We start from the raw sequence: 25,159 nt of genomic DNA on the forward strand, positions 1-25,159 counted from the left end.
GAGAGGTCTGGATTGGAATTATAAATCTGGGAGTCATTAGCTTGGAAGAAATTTGTAGAGCCAAGAGGCCGGGCTTTTCCAAGAGTGGCTCACGGACCAGCAGCGGCGGCGTCTGGGAACTTGTTAGAAAGGCAGGATCCCAGGCCCATCCCCAGACCTACTGAGTCAGATTCTACATTTTAACGAGATCCGCATATGGTTTGTGTGCACACCGAAGTTTGAGAAGTGCTGTTCTGGGGACTGAGAGCAGAGAAGAAAAGGGACCGCCACTGAGCCCTGGAGCATGCTAGCACTTCGGGGCGGCACAGAGAAGGGAGAGCCAGCAGAGGAGACAGCCAGCGAGCGAGACCTGCCAGTCTGGCAAGATTCGAAGCGTTATGAACCAGGGCTTTTGCTCCTGTTATGTCTCAGCCTTCCCACTCTGCAGGTTAGAAAACCAGGGCCATAGAAGTGAATAAATCCTGTTAGGATAGAAGGAGTTTCTGACCCTAGCAGCCCAGCTTCAGAATTGGCCTAAGCATGCGGATTCTGAGCTAGCCACCTCCCCATAGGAGCAGGGAAGGCAGTAGTGGAGTCCCAGGGGCTGAGGAACCCTCCTGAGCACCCACTGACGCACACAGTGCTGAGCCCCTGACCTGGGTACGTTCCACTCCCCTAAGACTCAGTTTCCCCAACTGTGCAGTGAAACCAACATTCCCTGTCCTGCCCACCACCCAGGGTTGTTCACCCTGGACCCTCTCGCCCCACCTGGAATCCTGGGCATCATCCCTGACTCCTTCCCCCACTTCCCATCCAATCTGCATCCTGACCCCATCAATTCTGTCTCCTAAATATTGGGGGGGGGGATTTATCTCCCCCTCTCCATCCTCCCCGTCCTCATATTTTTGTTCTTTGCCACAACCTGCTAATTCCCTCCAGTCTTTTGTGTCCCCAACACCCTCCATTTAAAATTACAAATCTGGGGGCACCCGGGTGGCTCAGTCGGTTAACCATCCAACTTTGGCTCAAGTCGTGATCTCCTGGTTTGTGGGTTTGGGCACCGCGGCACAGAGCCTGCTTCAGATCCTCTGTCTCCCTCTCTCTCTCTGCCCCTCCCTTGCTCATTCTCTCTCTCTCTCTCTCTCTCTCTCAAAAATAAACAAACATTTAAAAAATAACAATTAGAATGACAAATCTGACCCAGCAACTGCCTGGATTGGCTCCTCATCGTCCACAAGATGGAGCTCAGGCTGACAGTGTCCTGTGGGATCTGGCCCCTGCTGAGCATCAGCTCTCAGAACCTGCCCTTCGGCTGCTCACAGAACCTGAACTTGCCATGCTCCTGCCTCCCCTGGATTCCGCTGCGACATGTTCTGGTTGACTCCTACTCATTCTGTAGGGAAATTTGAATGACACTTCCGAGAACCCCACAGACTCCGGTAATCCTCCTTTGGGATCCCCAGACACGCTCATCATGCTCCATTTCTTTGTACATCACACTGTTTGGAAAAAGCTGATGATGTCTTCCCCCCACCAGACACACACGTCAGACTGTGAACTTGAGGATGTGGACGTGTTTTGTTCATTTCTGTACCCCAAGCACCAAGCATCAGGGCTGGCCCACAATATTTTGGTCCTTAGCTAGCATTTGTTGAATGGGTGAGCACAAGAGAAAACAGGAATAGGGACTTGATGGTGGGACTGGGGGAAGCATAGAACCTATGTCCTTGGGGCGCCTGAGTGGCGCGGCCGGGCGGTTAAATGCCTGACTCTTGGTTTCAGCTCAGGTCATGATCTCACTCTTCATGGGTTAGAGCCCCACGTCGGGCTCCGTGCTGTTGGTGCAGAGCCTGCTTGGGATTTTCTCTCTCTCTCTCTCCCTCTTTGCCCCTCCCCCTGCTCACTCTCTCTCTCCAAATAAACAAACAAACTTAAAAAAAAAAGAAAGAAAGAAACTATGCCCTCAGAGTTGCAGGAGACTGGAACTGCATCTGGGGAGGAGGAAGAGAAGCTGGTGCTCTGAGGCCCAAAACAGTCCGTATTGGCCCCCGGCACCAAAGGGAAGAATCAAGAACCAGGAATTGGTGATGGGTGGGATGGGAGCCCATAGGTGTTTACTTAGCAGCTAAACTCTAAAGCACAAAATAACTCGCCTCTCTGAGCCTCAGTTTCCCCACTTGCTAAATGGGATATAATTCATGTCCATCTCACCATGTCACCTGAAGATCAATGAGCAAATGAATATGCATACGTTTAGGAAATGAAAAGTGTAGCTTGTACCATTAAGCTTGTTCTAATGCTCCCAAAGTCAAGACAGCTCCCCAGGACCCCAGTGGATTCCAGAAACACAGTTCCCCACCAGCAGCATCTCAGCCAGGAATTTCCTTCTCTGAGGTGCTGACTCCCTGGGCAAAGCCCACTGATAGAAATAACCTGGCTTGGGGGGAACAAACTGTGAATCCATTATGTCCCTAAATTCCAAAGTCACTCTTCCCTCCTCATGTGAAGGAGATATGATCAGTTCCGATTCCTACATGGGAAAATTGGGGCTTGGAGGTTAAGTAGTTTGCCCAAGGACACGGGTGAGTGGCAGAGCAGAACTCAAATCGGAGTCTGTGTGATTCTGAAACTCTCTCAACAGAGTGTGCTGTCCCACCTCTGTGCTTCTGAGAATGTTCAAAGTCTAAATGTTCCACAGATCTGCCGGGTCATCACTCTTCCCCTCAGCCAGCCATGTGATCATAAACGTTCCTATGATATGGGGTCGGCTCTCAATTAGAGGATGTAGTTGTTAGTTCCAGTTCCCAGCTGGCAAAACAACGGAGAACACGCTGGGAAATGTGGGGAGTTTCCTACAGATGGTCTCAGAAGGTAGTGAGTTCCCCATTGCCTGGGCTTCACCCAGAGAACGAATGAGATTTGTCAGGATCTTACAGGAGATTTTTGTTCCCAGCCGGGGACTGTTTAGATAGCCTATGTGTCTCCTCTTGAGTCAGGGACCCACAATTCTCAACTGTTGGCACCGACATCAAAGTCCCTGAGCGTTTCTTGCATTTTACCCCCTTTATGTACCATGTTCTCCATGCTTGTTTCTAAGACAGGCAGCCTCGGAAAAAAAGGGTGGTTTCCTACATATGTTAGGTATCCAAACATTTGGTACTTTGGTTAACGCTTGGATTTCTCTGACCCAGCCCTCATAAAAGACTGCCAAAGGACCTGCCAATCTGTGATTTGGCCATTCATTTAATGGCCGTAATAGTAGGAACGATTTATTGAGTTCCTTCTTTACACAGAGCACGACATACACAGGCAGCTACCCCCATTTTTCAAAAGAGGATTTTCACCGATTCGAAAAAGGCGAAAAGTGAAAATAAATAGTACTGAGTGTTTGTTTGCAGTGAGCTCTTATAGAGGCAGTGCTCACCCCAAAGCAGCCCCACCAAACTCCTCCCAGGGGAGCTACACTCAGCATCAACCCACTATAGGTTGTTTTTTCTTTTTTTTACATAAGCTCTACACCCAGCTGGGCCTTGAACTCAGGACTCCAAGACCAAGATTGCGTGCTCTACCAACTGAGCTAGCCAGGCTCCCACGAGCTACCATAGCTTTGAACTAGGTCTGTGAACCTCTGTGCTTGATTTCGGTTTGTTCTGTGTATCCGTTAGCAAGATGGGTCCTACAGTATCAGAGAAGCCTAAGAGGTTATTTTTGGGGTCTGGGAAAGCTAAAAAAAAAAAATTCCATATACATTAACGTTAATTGTTTCTTCACTTTACATGTCACTTTGGCTTACAGAAGCTTTCATAGAAACATTCGTACTTTCGGATAGTGGAGGAAACCCGTACTCAAAGCAATCTCATGAGGTAGGTATTGAAATTTCCGTCTTATGAGGCTAAGAGAGAAAACTTGCCCACAGTCCCCCAGCAAGGAGATGACTGAGTCAGGTTTTGAACCCAGGTCTATTTGGCCCCAGATCTCATAGTATACCACCCTGATGCACAGGCTGAACTTCATCCCACAGTGACTCACAGAATCTCACAGTCAAAAGGGCTCTCGAAGACCTAGACCCAAGCTCCGCCCACTACAGGAATCTCCCATAGATGGTTATCCTGTTCTGCTCAAATACCCCCAGTGACGGAGACCCCACCACATCACAAGGCAGTCCCTGCACGGTTGGAAAGTTCTTCCACTTTGACTGAGGTCTTCTGAGTAGCTTCTATGTCTTGAGGGGGTTCCCACTACCTCCAAGGGACTCAGGGGAGAAATGACTCAACAGTAATAGGAGAGAAGTCTAAATGAGCTCCCCTGCTCACCCCCAGGGCAGGTAGCTACAGAAGCAGGCAAAAGGTTGGCGCTAAGGCTGTGTCTCCGTGAGAGAAAGACCCTGTGAGGTGAGCAAGAGGGCTTCGTGGGCTATCCCTCCACCCCCAGCCCCCAGGCCCATGCAGTGGGTCCCCACCTGTTCCCTCCTGCCTTGACTCCTGCCCAACTCATCTGTGAAAGCAGCAGCGAGTTGGTAGTGGGAACAGCACTGGATGTGGAGTCAGACCTGTAATCATACTCTAGCCCCAACACCGACCTGCCGTGTGACCTTGGGCAAGTCACTGCACTGCTCTGAGGTTCCCTCAACTGTCAACTGTCCAAGGGCTATTGTGAGCATTAAAAGCTGGTGTGTAAAGTGTCTTCCCAGTTACAAGCTTCTCAGTTACGAGCAAACAGCAACCAAAACGTCTAGTGTTCTGGTTAAGTGCAGACTCTGGGGTTAGGCTATCCTGGTTTTTGTTGTTTAACTGTTTGCTTGACATACAGGCAGTACTGGGTTAGAATCCAATTTTGACCGCTTATCTGTGTGACTTTGGGCAAGTCCTTTAACTTCTCTGCCTTGATTTTTCTCATCTTTAAAGTGGGGATGACAGTGGTGTCTTCTCCTTGGTGAAGATAAAATGAGGTAATGCATCAGAAGCATATAGCCCAGGGCCTGACACATGCGAATTACTTAAAGTACTTAACGCTTGTTGACTACTGTCCATTCCCTCCTCCCAGAGCCCCTCAGTTGTCTCTCTTTCTCCCTGTCCCCACCACCCTTTTAAGTAGAGGGAGCCACGCCCAAAGCCTGGAGAGAGGGCCATCCATCCAAGCATCTTTGCCCCCCAGGGAGAGGATAGAGCCCTCTCTTTTTTCCCCTCCCACCCCAGCGCCTCTCTCCGAGTTATACTTCATGTGTGTGACTCAGTCTGAAACTTCTTATTCTAAATAATTTCCTGTTTCTCTTTCCTTCTTCTGCTCCACACCCACTGCCCAGGCTGTGGGCCAAATTGAGAAATTGAGGGGCAGATGACACATACTTGAACTGGGCCTGAGGGCTGTACTTGTGATGGGCCTGGAGTCACTCATTCCTACCATCACGACCAGCTTTACAGTAATCAGACTATTTCCATGGGCTTCAGAGAGCCCTCGAAGGGGATTAAATTCTCACCTGGAGGCATGAGTAGAGGGTTGGAATCAGAAAGCACGAGACTGAAGTAAAAACTTAACACCAGCCAAGACTAGCTCTGTGGTCTTGGGCAAGTCATTTGGCCACTCAGTCTCATTTTCCTCATCTGCAAACCATCCTCAAAGGGTTATATGAATCGAGGCTCTGACAGAGATTAGGTGTAGAGCAAAGGGTAGCCAAGTTGCAAGAATGCTTGATAGAACCTGCAGAGCTAGGTGAGACCCTCCAGAACCAGAGGATCTTAACTCGGGGTCCATTAAGCTTCCCAGGAATATGGAAATTATATGCATATGTAAAACAGCATATATATTGGTATTTTTCTGGAAGGAGAGGGTACAGGGATTTCAGCAGATTTTGAAAGGTGTTTGTGACCCCCTAAAATGTTAACAACTATTGCCTCCAGGAGAGCACATAACTAGCACTTTTACTTTACGAGTACTCAGGACAGACTTTCTGTCCCAGCACTGGGCATGAGTTCATGCAGAAGACATGAATGTTCTGGGCACTGACGATACAAAGACAAATCCTCCTTGCCTTTCTGGAGCACTGCGCGTCAAAGAGGTTAAGTCGGTTAGCCAAGGTCACCCACTTCTGAAGGAAGCCCACTGTCAGGATCGGACCCCGCTGTTAGGATTGGAACCCCAAGTCTCTGACTGCAAAGCCAGCCCCTGTGTGTCTCCGTAGAGGGCCCTCCATGTCTGTTGCGTGCCAGAGTTTCCTCTGGTCCTGAGACCAGCAGGAAAAGCCCTGGAGACACCAGGAAGGAGCCAGATAGAGGCTAGGGGCACACCTGGGTGGGGGTGGGGGTGGGGGGTTGCTCAGGAGCTGCCTGTGGGTGGCAGGTCATTGACTGTAAACAGCCCTATTGTGAGCTGTCTGGGGGGGGGGGGGTGTTCCCTTCCTAAACTCCACCGCAGGCTGACAGACCAAGAGGAAATTCCACATGTGTATTCATATCAACCGTACTGAGGTTTGATTTACAGTAAAAGGCACACACTTTGGACAGTTGAATGACTTTTGACAAACACACTGGTGAAGTCCATAACACTCTCGAGATCTAGAACATTTGCATAACCCAGAGAATTCCCTCGTGTTCCTTTCTCAATCTCCCTCAATGTCAGAGACAGCCACTATTCTGATTTTTGTCACCACAAAGTAGTGTTGCCTGTACGAGAACTTGTACACATGGGATCGGAACGGCCGGTGCTCTTTTGTGTCTGACTTCTTTTTGTGCAGCATCATGTCTGTGCAGATCCACCCATGCTGTTGCGTGTTATCAGTGGTTCATTCCCTCTTGCTGCAGAGTAAGTACTCCACTGAGTGAATATATCACAATTGATTTAATCCATTCATGTGTTGATGGGCACTTTTCCACCCAGTCTTGGGCTAAGAGGAATATTCATGTAGGATCTTTGTGTGGAAAAATTTTTCTTTGTCTTGGGTTAATATATAGAAGTGGCATTGCTGTGTCACAGAGTGGGTGTACGTTTAACTGCATAAAAAAAAATTTTTTTTCCAGGGGTGCCCAGGTGGCTCAGTCGGTTAAGCATCTGACCCTTGACTTAGGCTCAGGTCATGATCGCAGAGTTTGTGGGTTCAAGCCCTGCGGCAGGCTCTAGACGAGAGCCTGCTTGTGTTTTCTCTCCCTCCCTCAAAGAACAAAACAAAACAGAACCTTTAATTAAAACAAAAAATTACTGCTTCTCAAAATACATTTTACACTATGACCAGCAATGTATGAAAGTTCCAGGTATCTTAGGTATTATTAGTCTTTTTGGCTTTAGTCATTCTAGTGAGTGGGAAGAGGTTTCCTTTTGTGGTTTTAATTTGCATTTCTCTAATGACTAGTGATGCTGAATATCTTTTCATGGGCTTCGCAGTTATTCTGATATTTTCTTTCATCTGTTCAAATCTGCTGCCCTATTTTAAAAATTAAGCTGTCGATTGTAAAGGATTTGTTGTATATTCTGGTACAAGACCTTTGTCAGATACACGTATTGGGACTATTCCAATCTGAGACTTGACATTTTATTTGAAGAGCAGAAGTTTTTAATTTTGGTGAAATTACAATTCATTTCTCAAGTTTTCATTTTGTTTCATGTTTTCCTATCCGAAAAGTTTTGTTGTTGTTGTTTTACCTGTCTAGTGGTCACAAAGTTGTGTTTTAAGGGAGACCCATAATTTTTTTAAGTTTTTTTTTTTAATGTTTTATTTATTTTTGAGAGAGAGAGACAGAGTGCGAGCAGGGCAGGGACAGAGAGAGAGAGACACACACACAGAATCCGAAACAGGCTCCAGGCTCTGAGCTGTCAGCACAGAGCCCGATGTGGGGCTTGAACCCATGAACCATGAGATCATGACCTAAGCCGAAGTCAGAAGTTTAACTGCCTGAGCCACCCAGATGCCCCAGGGAAACCCATAATTTTAATGAAAATTGTACCTAACAACATGAGAAAACCTAAACAATGAGAAATTAAATAATTTACTCAAGGGCCCACAGTTAGGAAGAGACAGAGTTAGGATTCAATTCAGGTCCATCTATCTTGGAATTCTCTGCTCCTAACATTTACTACTTTATGACTTCCATAATTTCAAACCCAGGTGATGGTTATTCTGGAAAGTTTAATTTTTTTTTTCAACGTTTATTTATTTTGGGGACAGAGAGAGACAGAGCATGAACGGGGGAGGGGCAGAGAGAGAGGGAGACACAGAATCAGAAACAGGCTCCAGGCTCTGAGCCATCAGCCCAGAGCCTGATGCGGGGCTCGAACTCCCGGACCGCGAGATCGTGACCTGGCTGAAGTCAGACGCTTAACCGACTGCGCCACCCAGGCGCCCCATATTCTGGAAATTTTAAAGATCTGTAAGGTTTTTATTGAGATTGCATTAGATCTATGACTTAATTTGAGGAGCATTAATATTTTAACAATATTGATATTTCCAATTCATGAACACAGTGTATCTTCATCTGTTGAGGTTTTATTTAATTCTGTAGACGTCAGTGTTTTATATCTTTTGTTGACTTCATCCTTAGGAATTTAATATTCTGGGGCGCCTGGGTGGCTCAGTTGGTTAAGCTGCCGACTTCGGCTCAGGTCATGATCTCGCGGTCCGTGAGTTCGAGCCCCGCGTCGGGCTCTGTGCTGACAGCTCAGAGCCTGGAGCCTGTTTCGGATTCTGTGTCTCCCTCTCCTTGACCCTCCCCCGTTCATGCTTTGTCTCTCTCTGTCTCAAAAATAAATAAACGCTAAAAAAAAAAAATTAAAAAAAAAAAAAGAATTTAATATTCTGGGGGCGCCTGGGTGGCGCAGTCGGTTAAGCGTCCGACTTCAGCCAGGTCACGATCTCGCGGTCCGGGAGTTCGAGCCCCGCATCAGGCTCTGGGCTGATGGCTCAGAGCCTGGAGCCTGTTTCTGATTCTGTGCCTCCCTCTCTCTCTGCCCCTCCCCTGTTCATGCTCTGTCTCTCTCTGTCCCAAAAATAAATAAAAAACGTTGAAAAAAAAAAGAATTTAATATTCTGAATAATGTTGTCAATGGCATTGTTTCTTAAATTTCAATGACCAATTGTGTGTTACTTTTTTTTAAGAATACAATTGATTTTTTTAAGAATACAATTGATTTTTATATATTGACCATGTACTCTGCTATTTTGCTTAATTTACTTACTAGTTCTAATAGCTGTTTTTGTAGATTCCTTAGAATTTTCCACATAGACAATCTTGTCCTCTGCAAATAAAGATAGGTTTATCTATTCCTTTCTGATCTGTATGTGTCTCATTTGTTTTTCTTGCTTATTGCATTGGCTAGAATCTCTGGAGCAATATTACATTTTAAAACATTTTTGCCTTGGGGCTCCTGGGTGGTGCAGTCGGTTGAGCGTCCGACTTCAGCCAGGTCACGATCTTGCGGTCCGTGAGTTCGAGCCCCGCGTTGGGCTCTGGGCTGATGGCTCAGAGCCTGGAGCCTGTTTCCGATTCTGTGTCTCCCTCTCTCTCTGCCCCTCCCCCGTTCATGGTCTGTCTCTCTCTGTCCCAAAAATAAATAAACGTTGAAAAAAAAATTAAAAAAAAAAATAAAACATTTTTGCCTTATTCTCAATCTTAGGGGGAAGCATTCAATTTTTCCTCATTATATATGATGTTCTCTGTGGGATTTTCCTAGATGTCCTTTATCAAGCTAAAGTCCCTTCTCTTCCTAGTTTGCTGAGAGTTTTGATTATGAATGTATTTTGGATTTTGTCAAATGCCTTTTCTGTAGCTCTTGAGATGATCATATGCTTTTTGTTGTTTTTGTTGTTTTGGTCTATTTGGTCTAGTGATTGATGTTAAACCAACATTGCATTACTGAGATACACAGCTATTCCGGTTATCTATTTCTTCTTGAATGAACTTTGGTCGTTTGTGTCTTTCAAGGAATTTGTCCGTTTCATCTAGGTTGTTGGCATCTAATTTACTGGCATAAAGTTGTTCATACTATACCCTTATTATTTTTTTAAGTTTATTTATGTATTTTGAGAGAGAGAACGAGCGGGGAAAGAGCAGAGAGAGGGAGAGAAAACCCCAAGCAGGCTTCACACTGTCAGTGCAGAGCCCAATGCAGGGTTCAAACTCAGGAACCTCGAGATCATGACCTAAGAGTCTGACGCTTAACCACTTAACCGCTTGACTGAGCCACCCAGGCGCCCCTCCCTTATTGTTACTTTAATGCCTGTGGTATCTAGAGTCAAGTCCCTGAAATGTCTCAGTCCAGATATTAGTAATTTATGTCTTTTCTCTTTTTTTTTTTTTTTTCCTGATCAGTCTGGCTAGAGATTTATCAATTTTGCCGATACTCTTGAAGTAGGTTTTGGCTTAATCAACGATTTATATTGTTTTTCTATTGTCTGTTTCATTGATTTCTGCTCTTAAAATCTGCACTTCCACTGGAAGCTGACTAAAACACCAACTCTGCTTCATTCTCATAAGTTGCCAGTAGAAATGCCTCACCTTTCTGGAGGGCAATAAGGTAATAACAAAATGTTTAAAATGTGTATGAAATGCGCACATTCTTTGCTTCTGAAATACTACTTTGAGGAATTTATACACTAGGATACTGGAAAATAACAACTGACAAGGGCAGGGAGAGCAGCCCTTGATTTGTAGCCTTTACTGATTTTGTGATGTGAATGTTCCCACAATGGCCAATTTGAAGCTACTAACATAAATGTGTAGTTGTGAAGCAATGCCCACAGCTGGCTCTCAGGAGCCAGTACAAATAGGCTCCAGAATACCACTGAATTTATGTTAAAGAGAAAATTAGGAATAAGAATAAGAAATTATGTACAACTATACCCCACAGCATTATTTTATTGGTGGGAAATTGGTCAAACTTAAATATACACCAGTGATGCAAAAAATGCAATATGGGGGTGCCTGGGTAGCCCAGTCAGTTAAGCATCAGACTTCGGCTCAGGTCATGATCTCGAGGTTCCTGGGTTCCAGCCCCACGTCAGGCTCTGTGCTGACAGCTCAGAGCCTGGAGCCTCCTTCAGATTCTATGTCTCCCTCTCCGCCCATCCCCCACTTGTGTTCTCTCTCTCTCTCTCTCTCTCTCTCTCTCTCAAAAATAAAATAAAACATTAAAAAAATTTTAATGCATTATGGTATAGCTAGCTGTATGATGATATATTATGCAGACACAAAATTTTGTTTGGGAAAACTATTAAGAACATGGGGAAATATTTATGATATAATGTCTTAAGCAAGTGTAATACAGTATAAGATTAATTTATTTTTACAATTTTATACATATAGGAAAAAAAACCCCAAATGATAGACAACAAAATATTAACAGTGATTCTTTGTATTTTTTAAATATTTGACAAACTTTCTAAAATGAAGCTACGAACCTAGAAAAAAAAAAGCCACAAGCTCCTAAGTAAAAAAAATTGTGTGCGCCCTAAGTACGCGTCCTAAGAATTGAAGAGGTAGGGAGACTCAGAAGTAGCTGACTGTTCCTATGACCACAGTCATAGAGCCACTTTCCTTCTTTCAGGATCTCAAAGGAGAGTCTTGACTAATCCCCACAGCCTTTGTAGGGACACTATGGCAAAAAGAAAATGATTTACCGATCCCCAACTAAGAAGCTAGAAAGCCTGACTAGGGACAGGCACGTGTTCTGATTGCCTAAAAAGCAATGTGTTTTAGAAAAATGAAATTTAAAAAAACGAAAAATGAAATTTATTATGCTGTACATTACAGTGATGTTGGCATCTGCTCATTTGTCAGTCAACAAATGGGCACCTACACAACAGCGAATTTTTTGGAGGAAAAAAATATGACTTTAGTTTGGTATTTCTTAAAAGGCAATCTCTGTTCCTTCCTCCCATTTACCACACGCTAAGCACTTTACTAGAGGCTTTAAAGGCTTTAACTCATTTAATTATTAAAAACAACACACACACACAAATGAGGGACGCCTGGCTGGCTCAATCAGCAGAGGAGGTGACTCTTTTTTTCCTTTTTCTTTTCTTTTTTTTTTTTTTTTTTTTTTTTTGAGAGTGAGAGTACAGCAGGGAAGGGGCAGGGGAAGAGGAACAGAGGATTTGAACTGGGCTCTGCATTGACAGGCTGAGGACAAGCCCGATGTAGGGCTCAAGCTCATGGGCCACAAGACCATCACCTGAGCCGAAGTTGGGTACTCAACCGACTGAGCCATCTAGGTGCTCGAGGTTGTGACTCTGGACCTCCAGGTTGTAAGTTTGAGCCCCACATTGGGTGTAGAGATTACTTAAAAATTAAAAAACAAACAAAAAAAAAAACAGCAAAGACGGGGCCCCTGGGTGACTCACTTGGTTAAGCGTCCAACTCTTGATTTCAGCTCAGGTCATGACATCACAGTGCATGAGAGGGAGCCCCAGGTGGGGCTCTGTGCTGGCAGCACGGACCCTGCTTGAGATTCTCTCTCTCCCTTGCTCTCTGCCCCACCCCCACGTGCACGTGTTCTCTCTCTCTCTCCCTCTGTCTCCGTCTCTCTCTCTCTCTCAAAAATAAACTTTAAAGGGGTGCCTGGGTGGCTCAGTCGGTTAAGCGTCCGACTTCGGCTCAGGTCATGATCTTGCAGTCTGTCAGTTCAAGCCCCGCGTCGGGCTCTGTGCTGACAGCTCAGAGCCTGGAGCCTGTTTCCGATTCTGTGTCTCCCTCTCTCTGGCCCTCCCCCGTTCATGCTCTGTCTCTCTCTGTCTCAGAAATAAATAAACGTTAAAAAAAAAAAAATTAAAAATAAATAAACTTTAAAAAAACAGCAAAGGAGATATTATTATTTCCATTTACATATGAAAAAAACACTGGCATGTCAGAGAACTTTAATCAAATGGTATAAAAGAACTTAAATCCCCTAATCAATAGTTCACGTTTACTGAGTGCCAATCACTGCACCAAATGCTTTATTAGTATTTAATGCCTTTACTTACTTACCTATGGAGAGAAGGCTTTGATTATACTCATTTTACTTATGAGTATGAGGTTAAATTATCTGTGGGTTAAATTACCTACTGAAGGTCATCCTGTTGGAAAATGATAATTCTGGTACCAGAACTGGTCTTAGCATTTGAAGACCTGGGTTCAAATCTTGTTTCTATTTTATTTTATTTTTTATTTTAAAATAATGATTCTTCCCCCCCCCCCCATGTTTATTTATTTTAAGAGAGAGAGCACGAGCCCTGCTCGAGCAGGAGCAGGGGCGGGGCAGAGAGAGGGAGAATCCCAAGCTGACAGCACAGAGCCTGATGCAGAGCTCAAACTCATGAACTGAGTCGGGGCTCGAACTCATGAACTGTGAGATCATGACCTGAGACGAAACCAAGAGTCTAACTCTTAATCAACTGAGCCACCCAAGCACTCCAAATCTTGTTTTTGCAATGTGATTTTGGGCAAGCCGCCCAACAGCTCTGAGATTTAGTTTAGCTTAGTTTTGTTTTGCTTTGCTTTAAGGTTTTTTTGAAGTTTATTTATTTTGAGAGAGAGAAAGAGAGAGTGACTGAGCCACCCAGGCACCCCTATCATCCCCTCTATATTACACCTACTTTGCAGAGGTGTTTCAGAGGACCAAGTTAATTAAATAAAGTGCCCAGCACCATCTTTGGCGTAAAGCAGTTGTTCAATCAATGGTAATTTATTTTATTTGTATTATTTATTTGTTAGGTGCTGTAGGCAATGTTCCCTCTGCCTGTGTCCCACCTGAGTCTATTTCTTCCTCTTCCTGAACAAGCAGGCAGCCAGACTACATTTCCCATGTTCCCTAGCTGTTAGGTGTGGCCATGTGACAGAGTTCTAGCCAATGGGATGTGAACAGACATACTCTGTCTGCCAAATCATCCTCTCCATGCCCTTTCTTCTTCCTGTGGTTTGAAGAGCCTGGGCACTTTGGGAGCCATGCAGTGAAGATGGGCAGAGCCATGAGGTGGATGGAGCCTGGGTTATTGAATCACTGCTAAAAAGAAGGTCACATGTCAATCAGGGACACTTGTTTTGGATTTTATGTTAGCAAGAAAGAAACTTGTTTTGTGGGTTAGTTTGTTTTAGCACTAAGTACTACTGTAAGGGATCAATGAAGGGTCCGTTCTCATTGTTGGCAATCCCCAGGCTCCAAGCATCACAGGTCCTGTCTTTGTGGTCCTGAGAAGTCCACACACAGGGGCTGGCCAGGGTAGTACTGCTCACCCCAGACCTCTTCATGCCCTGCATCACCACTAAGTAGACACCAGTTATCAAATGATAGAAGAGCCAAGGACTGAACTCTGCATTCTCCTGGAGACATGATCTCCACCTAAAAAATTAAGGCTCTGATGATAACATTTTGACATTGGCAGGTTTCCAAAGGAAAAAACTCTGAATGGGATGGTGGGGTGCCTCCCAAGCCATATTCCTGTGAAGTCCACCTGCTCCCTCATAACTAAACTCTCTTGCTCACAAACCTCCTATGGCTGTCTTTCCAGGTTTCCATCGAAGGCTTTCCTCCAGAAAGCCTTTCTTAACCATTTGAGTCCAATTGCTTGCTCTTATCACCTCTTATTTTTGTTGTTTGCAACACTCCTTTCACTATTGCTTTTCCATCTTTTTTCTTATTCTTCTTTGCTATTCCTTAACTGTGTGAGCTGCTTTTCTTAACTCTTTGAGACAGAGAAAAATGAAGGAGTGAAGTAGAAGAAACAGTGTCCCATGGAGAAATCATCAGAACACAGAAGCAGAGTTATTATCCCAGTCTGTTATTTACCAGCTATGTGACACTGGGCAAATCACTGTCCAGAGAAATGAGGGATTAAAACCCAACCAATGGGGGCGCCTGGGTGGCTCGGTCAGTTAAGTGTCCGGCTTCGGCTCAGGTCATGATCTCGCGGTTTGTGAGTTCAAGCCCCGTGTTGGCTCTGTGCTGACAGAGCCTGGAGCTTGCTTCTGCTTCCGTGTCTCCCTCTCTCTCTGCCCCTCCCCTGTTCACGCTCTGTCTCTTAATAACAAATAAATGTTAAAAAAATATTTAAAAAAATAATAAAACCCAACGAATGGTTCTGTTTGTTTGAAAACCACTAAAGCCCCCTTCGGGTTGTTTTTTCCTTTTCAAACCCTGTGAACTACAATCAAACCACATTTGCTGATGGGAGCAGTGGAAGAGAGTGGAAGGAGTGGACGAGATTTGAAGTCAGATCTAGGTTGGGATCTCAAATCCACAGTTCATTAGCTGTATGACCTTAAGTAAATCGCTTTCCCTTTCTGAGCCTGAGTGATGCTGCTTCTCCCTTTCCTCTTTCCTCTTCCCTTATACCCTTTTATTCCTTTTGTTTCCTTTCTATCCTTCTATTTTTTTTTTTAACGTTTATTTATTTTTGAGACAGCGAGAGACACAGCGTGAACGGGGGAGGGGCAGAGAGAGAGGGAGACACAGAATCGGAAGCAGGCTCCAGGCTCCGAGCCATCAGCCCAGAGCCCGACGCGGGGCTCCAACTCACGGACCGCGAGATCGCGAGATTGTGACCTGAGCTGAAGTCGGACGCTTAACCGACTGAGCCACCCAGGCGCCCCTATCCTTCTATTTTTGAAATCAAATGTACTGTTTTAATTTTCATATAATAAAACACACCCATTTAAAGTATACAGTTGGGGGTGTTGTTGGGCTCGTGCTGAGCATGGAGCCTGTTTAAGATTCTCTCTCTTTTTCTTTGCTCCTTCCCCCCACTGGGGCTCCTTAAAATAAAGAAAAGAAAAGAAGGGGCGCCTGGGTGGCGCAGTCGGTTAAGCGTCCGACTTCAGCCAGGTCACGATCTCGCCGTCCGTGAGTTCAAGCCCCGCGTCGGGCTCTGGGCTGATGGCTCGGAGCCTGGAGCCTGTTTCCAATGCTGTGTCTCCCTCTCTCTCTGCCCCTCCCCCATTCATGCTCTGTTTCTCTCTGTCCCAAAAATAAATTAAAAACGTTGAAAAAAAATTAAAAAAAAAAAAAAAAAGAAAAGAAAAGAAAAGAAGAGAAAAAAAAAGGAAGAGAAAGGAAAAGAAGAGAGAATAAAATAAAATAAAATAAAATAAAACACCCAACCAAGATATGGAACAATTATATTAGTCCCCAAATTCTCTCATTCTCCTTTATTGTTAATCTCTCCACTCCCAGAAAATCACTGATATGCTTGATGTTACATAGGGTTGCCTGTTCTAAAATTTCATGTAAAGGGAATAATATAGTATGACTCATTTTTGTCTAGCTTCCCTCATTAGCATAATGTTTTTGAGAGTCATCCATATTACTGCAGAAATCAGTTTCGTTTGTTGCTGGGTAGTGTTTCGTTTTATTATACCACAATTCATTTATCTATTTACCTGCTGATGGACATTTGGGTTATTTCCAATTTGGGTCTAGGTTTATGCTGTAAACATTCATATACAAGACTTTTTATAGACATATGCTTTTATTTATCTCAGGTAAACATCTAGGAGTGGAATTGCTGGGTCAAAAGTTAAGCGTATGTTTCATTTTACAAGAAACTATAGAGCTGTTTTCCAAAATACTTGTAGGTACCACTTTACAATCCCACGTGGCATTTGAAGGTTTTAGTTGTTCGATTTCCTCACCAACACTTGGTATTATTGTTCTGTTTAAATTATAGCTATCTGATGGATGTATACAGATATCTCATTTTAATTTTTTTTTCAACGTTTATTTATTTTTGGGACAGAGAGAGACAGAGCATGAACGGGGGAGGGGCAGAGAGAGAGGGAGACACAGAATCGGAAACAGGCTCCAGGCTCTGAGCCATTAGCCCAGAGCCCGACGCGGGGCTCGAAATCACGGACCGCGAGATCGTGACCTGGCTGAAGTCGGACGCTTAGCCGACTGCGCCACCCAGGCGCCCCATCTCATTTTAATTTTTTAAAAGATTTTCTTTTCTTTTCTTTTTTTTAATTTTCTTTTTTATTTTTTTAAATTTACATCCAAGTTAGTTAGCATATAGTGCAACAGTGATTTCAGGAGTAGACTCCTTAGTGCCCCTTCCCCATTTAGCCCATCCCCCCCTCCCACAACCCCTCCAGTAACCATCTGTTTGTTCTCCATCTTTAAGAGTCTCTTCTGTTTTGTCCCCCTCCCTGTTTTTATATTATTTTTGTTTCCCTTCCCTTGTGTTCATCTGTTTTGCCTCTTAAAGTCCTCATATGAGTGAAGTCATATGATTTTTGTCTTTCTCTGACTAATTTCACTTAGCATAATACCCTCCAGTTCCATCCACGTAGCTGCAAATGGCAAGATTTCATTCTTTTTGACTGCCGAGTAATACTCCATTGTATATATATCCCACATCTTCTTTATCCATCCATCCATCAATGGACATTCGGGCTCTTTCCATACTTTGGCTATTGTTGACAGAGTGGCTGCACCAGCTTGCATTCCCACTTTTCTTTTTTAAAGGTAATCTATATACCCAGGGTGGGGCTCAAACTTATAATCCTGAGATAAGAGTTGAATGCTATATGGACAGAGCCACCCAGGCACCCCTCATTTTAATTTTTTTTATGTTTTATTTATTATTTATTTTTGACAGAGACAGAGCACGAGTCCGGGAGGGGCAGAGAGAGAGGGGGAGACACAGAATCCGAGCTGTCAGCACAGAGCCCGACATGGGGCTCGAACTCATGAAACGTGAGATCATGACCTGAACTGACATCGGACTCTTAACCAACTGAACCACCCAGGCGCCCCACCCCTCATTTTAATTTTAATTTGTATTTTCCTGATGCCTAATAAACGTTGAGCACCTTGTCATGTGCTTATTAGAAGTCCCTGTATCTTCTCTTGAAGAGTCTGTACAAATCTTTTGCCTATTTCTCATTGGGTTTTCTTATTGAGTTGATGAATTCTTTACATATTCTGGATACAGATCCCTTGTCGGAAATATATATTACAAGTATTGCCCCCTAGTTTGCAGCTTACCTTCATTTTCTAAATGGTGTCTTTTGAGGCGCGGAAGATCTTAACGTTAAGGTCTAATTTATCAGGTTTTTTCTTCTATAGTTAATGTGCTTGTTTTGTTTTACGAAAACTTTGTCCATCCAAGGTCTCAAAGAGTTTCTGTTTTCTTGCAAAAGTTTTAGCATTCATGCATAGGTCTATGATCCATTTCAAACTATTATTTTTTGTATGACATGAGGTAAGGGTTAAATTTGTTTTTTCTCCTCATGTACCTCAGTTGCTTCTACACCATTTTTTGAAACAGACCATCCTTTCTTCGGCGCTTTTGCTGAAAACCAAGTGGCTGTATGCGTGTGCCTCTGTTCCCAAACTCTATTCTGTTGGTCTATATGTCTTTATAATACCACACTGTTTAATTGCCATAGCTTTATAATCTTGATATCAGGTAGTTTAAGTCTGCTTCACCTGTACGTTTTTTGTATTTTCTCTTCTTCGATTTTGTGCAGTTTCACTATGATGGGCTTCTTCTCTTTTTATTTTTAATTTTTTTTCAACGTTTTTTATTTATTTTGGGGACAGAGAGAGACAGAGCATGAACGGGGGAGGGGCAGAGAGAGAGAGGGAGACACAGAATCGGAAACAGGTTCCAGGCTCCGAGCCATCAGCCCAGAGCCTGACGCGGGGCTCGAACTCACGGACCGCGAGATCGTGACCTGGCTGAAGTCGGACGCTTAACCGACTGCGCCACCCAGGCGCCCCATATTCTGGAAATTTTAAAGATCTGTAAGGTTTTTATTGAGATTGTGACCTGGCTGAAGTCGGACGCTCAACCGACTGCGCCACCCAGGCGCCCCTCTTCTCTTTTTAATATTGACCCAGGAATAGAATTACTGGGACCTAGACTATAGACAAAATGAATTTGACCGTGTAGTGACAGTTGCTCTCCAGAATGGCTGCACTAATTTAACATTCCCAGTAGAGCCCCTATATTCTTCCCATTTTGGCAGACACTTAGCATTACCTAGCTTTCTAATTCTTGCCAGTCTAAGGTTATAACCTAGTATCTCCATGCTGTTTTTAAAAGCAGATTTATTGAGATAAAACTGATAAATAATGAACTGCACAGAGAACAATTTGTTGAGTTCTGACATTTGTATACACCTGTCAAACCATCTTCACAAACAGATAATGAATGCATTCTTTACCCCCCACCCCTGCCAAAAGCTTCCTTGTGCCCCTTTGAGTCTGAGCCTTTTCATTTGCAAAATGCAGCTCAGTTGTGAGGACATGTGGTGTGACCTTAGTTTGAGTTCTGGCACATAGAAGGTGCTGGGGAAATAGGGCTAGAAAAAATGCAACCACACAGCAGGGTAGATACATGTAAGGCCCTGGAGCCAGACTGCCCGGATTCAAACCCATCTCTGCTATTTGTTACTTGGACAAGTTACTCTGTGAATCCTTTTCCTTACCTGTAAAAAGGGAATCCTAACGGGATACCTACTGACAGGATTGCTATGAGGATTAAAAGAGTTAAATTTTTTCCCATCGCAGGTAATTGAATGATTTTAGCTAGATTTTTTTTTCTCGAAATTCTGAAAATATTCATTAGCACCTTCTCTGACAGGTAGGGGTTTGGGACTCCAGCTCCGTAGCCTCTGAGTTCCATGTGGTCTCTAGGAACTCTTACAAGTCTGGTCCTGTAAGGTCCAGGACTTAGGCGGCAGTGGTAATTCTAGGAATGGCCGCAAGGGGGAATAGGAATTTACTCTTGTGAACTGTGAGAACAAGTCAATATTTTTAATCTACCCACGTGGAAATAACAATATTGATATCTGAGCAGCGGCTCCTTCTTAGTATGTCGCATCCAGGGCTTATGTGAGTGGTTCATTGTTAGTGTTTTGCCCATCCTGAGTCTCTGTGGTTGAGCATTATAATGCACATACGAACAGGAGGACTAACCAACAGCCTTTTGGAGAATAACCTGTTGAATAAGTAGCAGTTGTAGTAATAGTGTAACCAATCCTATAGGGTAGTTATTCTTATTTCTTTTTTCTTTTTTTTTTTTCTTTTTCTTTTTCTTCTTTTGAGAGAGAGAGAGAGAGAGCATGAGATGGGGAGGGGCATAAGGAGAGGGAGAGAGAGAATCTTAAGCAGGCTCTATGCCCAGCACAGAGCCCACTATGGGGCTCGATCTCACTGTGAGATCATGACCTGAGCCCAAATCAAGAGTCAGACGCTTCCCACATTGAGCCACCCAGGTGCCCCAGACACACCTTTGGAGTAAAAGGGACTAGGTTCAACTCTGACTCTTCCAAGTGCCGTGTGACTTTGGATAAATTACCCAGCCTCTCTGAGTCTGTTATTCGGGTGTAAAAAAGTTAAATACATACACTTTATTCATAGTGAGTTTGTGAGGTACAAATAACCGAGCTTTTATACAACATCCAAGAGTTTCTAGCATATAGTAGGAACTGAGAACAGGCTTAGGTGGATGCCGGGGGAGCCTCAGAAGGAGACCGTGAGACAAGGATTCCTGGATAAGAGGTTTATTAAAGAAATGTTCCGGGGTGCCTGGGTGGCTCAGTCGGTTGAGCGTCCGACTTCGGCTCAGGTCATGATCTCGCAGCTCGTGAGTTCGAGCCCCGCGTCGGGCTCTGTGCTGACAGTTTGGAGCCTGGAGCCTGCTTTGGACTCTGTGTCTCCCTCTCTCTCTCTGCCCCTAACCCACTTGCATCCTGTCTCTGTCTCTCTCAAAAAATAAACATTAAAAAAAATGTTTTTAAAGAAATATTCCAAGTCAGTAAGGGTGTAGGGAAAGTGGAACAGGGAAGAAGCAGCAGCAGCCAAGCGAACGAGATTTCAGGCAGTTGCAAAAAGCACAGCTTAATCCCTCAGGGATCTCAGGAGTATAAATTCTACTGGAGACAAGTAAACTGGGCTCTCATTCAAACTCTCACATCCAATTAGTCATTTGCTGAAGACGAGGGAAGGATCAAAGCCATTCTGGTAGCCTGAGGACCATCCTCCTTAGAAGAGCCTCAGGTACTGGTTATTAGAAGCAAAAGCAAACAGCAACCAAAGGAGGGATGGGATGGAATGGTAAGAGATCTGAGAGGATCTGGGACGAGCAAGAATAATAATAATATCTACTACAGGGTTTGGGTTTTTTCCCTCCTTTTAGAAAAGCTGGGCTTGAGTCCTAGCTTTGCCACTTAGTACAAGATTTGTAATTCCTAAGGAGCTTTTCATCTAGTGAAGGAGTCAGATAAGGAAATCAAAAATTACCTAACTCTATGATAAGTGACATTATTAAAGCATGGTGGGGAAAGGGAGCCATTGGTAGGAAGGAGGGTATGGCCAGTTCGATCAAGGGGCAGGGTTTCAGGGAAGGTCTCAAGAGAAGCTGATGCTTAAACTGACTTCCCAAAGATGGGGACAGATTTATCAGGCAGACAGCCAGAAAGGGCGTTCCTGACAGAGGGAACAGCCCAAGCAAAATCAAAGACGTGTGAAATAGCCTGACAAATCAGACTTGAAGGATCAACACGGAGACCTTGGATGCCAAGACTAGGGGGTTAAACTTAACTCCATAAAGCAGTGAGAGCCACTGAAGGATTCTGAGCTGGGGAATGGTTTGGCCAACCTTGCATTTTAGAGTGATCATTCTGGCTGCCACTAGTGTGAACAACGTGGAGGAAGAGACACCCCAGACAGGGAGATCAGACAGGAGACATTTAGAATAGCCAAATCAAGAGCTCAAGGGAGGCACCCATAGAACTTGGATTCCTGAATGGAGAGTGGTGCCTTTTACCAAGATTACAAAGTATTATTTTGCCAAGAGTGAGGGGGGAAATAAAAGGTTTTGTATTTTCCCTATTGATTTCAGACAAGAAATCAGGGTAATGGATAAGACTGGGGAGAACCTGTAGACAAAATTAATTATTAATAACAAATCATATGGAATATCACATTCCTCAAAGTACTTTCACATCCATTATTGGATTGATCCTTGAACAACCCTGGGAGGGGAGGGAAGCAATTGACAGATAAAAGGCTAGAGCCCTATAGAGCTGAAGTGAGTTGTGATGGTCAGGCAGGATTTGTGGGAGTTTTAAATGTTTTTTAGTAAAATGAGGAATGAATAAGAACCTTGGCATCTTTTAGGGGAAACGAGTTTTCCCTCCATTACACAAGCTAATATATACTTGTTAAAAATCAATTTGGAAAAGACTAAAACCTAGGAAAAAATATTTAGCCCCTTATGCCCTCACAAAGAATTACCAGTAATATTTTGGTGTGGCTTCCCCCCCTCCCCCCAATTTTTTTTTTTCCATGCTTAGGATTCTTATTTTAGGTTTAATCTATTTCTTTTTAGAGAGAGAGTGAGAGAGAAAAAGCATGAGTGGGGGAGGGGCAGAGAGAGAGGGGGAAAGGGGGGGAGAGAGAGAGAGAGAGAGAGAGAGAGAGAGAGAGAATCCCAAGCAGGCTCCGAGCTGTCAGTGCAGAACCCGACGCAGGGCTTGAACTCACCAACCGTGAGATCATAACCTGAGCCGAAATCAAGAGACAGCCACCTAACCGACTGGGCCACCCAGGCACCCCTATGCTTAGGTTTCAATCTGCTTTTTTTTTCATGTTGCATTATAATATAAGCACTTCATCGTGTAGTCATAATTTTTTAATATAATTATTTTTAACAGCTTCAGAATATTCCAAGTGGATTGTTTTGACTAATTACTAATTGGCAGATATTTGGGTTGCATATTTTAAACATTTTTTCCAACATAAAACGATCTTTGTGATGAACAGCTTTGCGCACACGGCTTCTTCTGAATTTTGAATTCATCCCTTAGAACAGGTTTCCAGGAGTGGAATGACGAAGTCAAGGTGAAGAACGTTCTCCCACTCTTGATAAAATATTGCCAGTTGTTTTCAAAAAGGATTATACCGGCCTTTCTTGGACTCGCCATAAGTATTCCTGATATGAATCCCATTTTTGCTACCTCACAATAATAAAAAGAGAGTGATACTCTTAAAAGAAGGAAGATTTTAGCTATGCCAAAAGCCTTCAATCAGCTGAGGGACAGTCTACCTCATCCATCTCGTTTGTCTGCTGTTATTTCTCTTTTGACCAGCAGATGGCAGGATAATCCCACAACAGGTGGTCATGGCTTAATTTAATTGCAATGAGGAGAAAATTGCTTCTTTTCCCACATGTATTTCTTTCCTGAGATAAACAGCAAGTAGGGCATCTGCCTCCTTATTGGAAGTAAGACATGGAAGAAGGTGGCTTTTCAGCAAGGAACATCACGGTAGCCGATATAAATTCTGAGCCTTAGGTTATATCGTACTCTGTACAGAAACAAATTTCTCGGAAAGAAGCAAACGGAGGTTGAAATTCCACATATTCTAGATTTCGCCCAGTTAATAATCATAAAAAAAAAAAAAGTTTATAGCCAGAAAGTCACAGAGGCCCTCCTGTTGTAATTGTTAGAGTTTAGAGTCAGTGGGAACACCCTCCTCACCCAGGGGGGTTTAAAAGCCACTCCCACCCTCTCGCCACAATTCTCTCCCCTAACACTCATTTCCCATCCCTTCACAAAATTGCCAGGGTAATTGACTCTTAGATGAGATGAGTTTGACTTTCTACCCTGATTTTGTAACGAGTTCTTTTGGTGAGGTTCTTTGTTTGAAAATGCACAATAAAAATGGCTTTAGAATGACTTCAGAGGATTCTTTTCTTTTTCTGGTGCCAACAACAGATTCCAAAGCAGCTATTATTCGAGGTGGGTGATAGGATCCCTGGAGACGGTTTAAGCATCGGTTTTCAAAGTGCTTAGGAACCTGAAATGTCCTGTATGGTATATTTGCAGGTGCATAATTGGCCAAGTGCTCCAGGGGTTCTAAAGACTGCCTTCCTGTAGTCGGAATAGACACATTTAGCCTCTTACTGAAATTGAAGGCTGCAACGCCGATAACAAATCTGATTCTAACTCTCCCATGTCACCGCAGCCCAAAGGTGCCTTTGTCTCCTAGGAGAAAGAGGTTGGAGGTAAGTGAATGGCCCTTAACCAGAGCCATGTACAAAACATTGCTAAGGAAAACTTTTGTCCTAAGAGTGTAGGTTTAGGCTGTTGTGTGCGAAGCAAATTTGCTTTGTTCTCAGCCAACCTGCCTGAACGCAAGTATTGCGAGTTGGCTGGAGCTGGAGAGCAGCAAACTGCTTTAAAAGCGGGCTTTCAGTGGGAAATTTTAAACATACAATGGCTTTATTTTTGTTAGGCAGAACTCTCCAACCTGGCTTTTTTATTGCACTAACCAAAATAAATCTGGATAAACTTAAAAGGCTGCCTTGATGTCAGGAGAAAATGGATATTGTCTCTCCTGAACATGTTTGAATGGGAGCACATAATCCTAGCTACATCCAGATAAGAGTCCACCTCCTCCCGTAGAAAGCTTTCCTGGAATGGAATACCACCAAGAGTATTCACTTTGCGGCCTGACGGTTCCAGCCTGTCTTACTAAAACTTCTAAAGAAATAGTTTGCCCACTCCTTCACGCTTCCATTTGTAGTTAATACTTATGTGTACTTAGTGGTGTTCTGAGCTCCTTTTATTTCTCAAGCCCCCTGGCATTTGATGATACCTGTGCAGCAGGAGTTTTCATCACAGCAAATGCAGGGTGGTGTTTAGTGGAGAAGGGGCGAGGAGAGAGGAAAAATCACCTATGCATTTTCCTGAGTCAGTTGACTTGAGAAACCAGTAGTCTCCATTTAAGATTCAATGTCTTTAAATATTAGGGTCCCTGGTTATGAAGACGTGGGTGAAACTGCTTCCCTCAGACAAACCTGAGGTGGAGGATGTAGGTGTCACATATAAATCAAAGAGGTGCCTCTCAACAGGGAAGATTTAATCAGCTCTCCTTCCCAGGATCAGCTGCCAGGTTTGAACATTTACTTGTCTGTGTTCCAGGCAGGAGACACTGCTAATTATGGGAGCAATTCCCATGGATACAGAGAAGAATTGTCTAAGCTGGGGAGTCAAAGCTCTGATCGAGAGGGTGCTGAGAGGAAAAATGCCCCCAACATTCTCAGAGGAAATTCCAGAGTTGTCTAGGGACATGCCTTCTCTGCAGGAATGCCCCATATATCTGGCATTTGAAGATCTGGAAACAGGTTTTCCTTTACCTTCCTAACTCATGCACTAAGGATCCCTGTATTTGAGAAATGGAATTTAAAAAGTGGTCTCTTTTATTCAAA

The 25,159-nt window shown here is 43.9% G+C and overlaps 1 long non-coding RNA gene across 1 annotated transcript; it reads left to right on the top strand.

Annotated features, from left to right (window-relative positions):
- The first annotated feature begins 1,868 nt into the window (after nucleotides 1–1,868).
- On the top strand, nucleotides 1,869–25,159 carry LOC122480129. Its single transcript, XR_006296515.1, has 4 exons — nucleotides 1,869–2,850; nucleotides 3,775–3,842; nucleotides 23,775–23,953; nucleotides 24,873–25,159. It is a non-coding gene; the product is annotated as an uncharacterized LOC122480129 (long non-coding RNA).

The sequence above is a fragment of the Prionailurus bengalensis genome, chromosome C1, assembly GCF_016509475.1.
Source record: "Prionailurus bengalensis isolate Pbe53 chromosome C1, Fcat_Pben_1.1_paternal_pri, whole genome shotgun sequence".
NCBI lineage: Eukaryota > Metazoa > Chordata > Mammalia > Carnivora > Felidae > Prionailurus > Prionailurus bengalensis.